This window comes from Populus euphratica, unplaced genomic scaffold (assembly GCF_000495115.2).
Source record: "Populus euphratica unplaced genomic scaffold, PopEup_1.0 scaffold5643.1, whole genome shotgun sequence".
NCBI classification, from domain to species: Eukaryota; Viridiplantae; Streptophyta; class Magnoliopsida; order Malpighiales; family Salicaceae; genus Populus; species Populus euphratica.
The window spans coordinates 1792-3573 of NW_011505415.1; the positions used below are offsets into that span (position 1 = coordinate 1792).

Sequence of the window (1782 nt, forward strand, 5' to 3'; positions counted from 1 at the left end):
GGAATGTTAGATTTTTCAAGCTTTTTTTTATGTATTAAAATAATATTTTTTAAAATTGTTTTTGATATTATTATATTAAAATGATATAAAAACATAAATAATAATAATTTTTTTAAAACTTTTAAAATAAAAAATAAATCGGGCTCCAAAACACACTTGTCGAATCACACCTCTTATCTTTTTAACCCGAAATGGTATCATTCGTGTTGCTGTTGAAGACAAGGTTGCCATTCATTTGATAGCCAAAATATGGCAATACCTCTATGAAATATAAAATTGCTTTTACAATTTTGGATCCAATATTAAAAGAAAAACAAACAATACGTATTTGATACTAAGAGTGAACAAACAAAATTAATTTAAAATAATAAGTGGGATTGAAAAATTAAAACATATAAATGAGTTAATAAAAAAGTGTTTTTTGATTTTCAATTCTCCTAAAATACATGCAACAAATTGAAAAGGAGAACTTTGAATTATTTATAATTAAATTGTGGAGTTAATATACAATCCGTTTACTTTATTTATATATTTTCATTATTTATTTCTATTTTTACTGGATTTGTGCTCAAGATTCCCACCATTTTATTGTGTTAGAATACCACTTGAAAACTATTAGTTTTTTTTTTTTGGGTGATATGATCAGTTAATACTAACCGATGTTATGTTATGGATATGGATATTTTGATAAATTTTTCCGTGGATGCATGATCCTTGAACTAGTGACGGCGTTAAGACAAATTGGCAAGACACTGACGCAGGGTCGGCAACCCTTCGAGGTGGGCGATGCTTGCAACCAACCAGGAACTCTGCACAATATGAATCTGTCGAAAGATTCAGAAGCCAATAGCACCGTCATGTGCAATTGCACCCTTCACCTCAATAATGATGGTTATTGTCATATCACGTCACTGTAAGATTTTTATTTTTTTTCCTTCCATATTTATTTGAATACTTCTTGTTAAAATAAATGTTTTGGTGTTGAATTAGTTGTAGTATGGATAGCCCACTTTTAAATAGATTGGATACATTGCTCCTATGTTTAAATTAATTGTCTGAAAATATCTCTAATCTTAAAGTTGTGTTTGGTATTGGATGAAAATTAATTGTTTAAATTTTTAATCTGAAATGTTATTACGCCAACCCTTCGAGGGGGGCTGGTTGTTGTAGATTTTAAGCTCTTAATTAAGCTGTTTTTATTTGCAGTTTCCACTAATAATTTGCTTAAGTGATGAAGGGACTGTATACTTTGCAGCAAAGGAGATGAACAGATTATATGAATAAACAAAAACAAAAGAGTTTTACAAGTTATCAAATGTCAAAAAAATAAGTGATTAACAGAATATACATAGAAAAGTTAAAGATCACAGTACTAGGGATCAAATATAAGTAAATTATCTAAACATTTTGTTTATATACTGATGGTGCTTTTCTCTTTCAATAACAGATATCTAAAAACGCTCAGTCTTCCAGGCGAGCTCCCGCCTGAAATGGCCAACCTTGCATATCTTGAAATTCTGTAAGAAACTTTTCACGATATATTTTATTTGTGTTTCTATGTGTATTGATTGTAGAATCTCAAAGTAACTTTTATCGACTAATTTACAAATTGTGGAATGGAAATACTTAATAATAATAAAAAAGAAGAAGCATATTTGACGTAGCTGAACCTAAAAAATAAGAATAAAAAATATATATATAATTTTTTAAAGACATGATCACACATAAATCTTATTTCATTGTTTTATTGTTGAATAATTTCTTTCTAATATTCTTAATAAT

The 1782-nt window shown here is 28.0% G+C and overlaps 1 long non-coding RNA gene across 1 annotated transcript; it reads left to right on the plus strand.

The window, feature by feature from the left end:
• The first annotated feature begins 699 nt into the window (after window positions 1-699).
• LOC105120221 (uncharacterized) lies at window positions 700-1633 on the plus strand. Its single transcript, XR_841274.1, has 2 exons — window positions 700-913; window positions 1448-1633. It is a non-coding gene; the product is annotated as an uncharacterized LOC105120221 (long non-coding RNA).
• The last annotated feature ends 149 nt before the right edge of the window (window positions 1634-1782 follow it).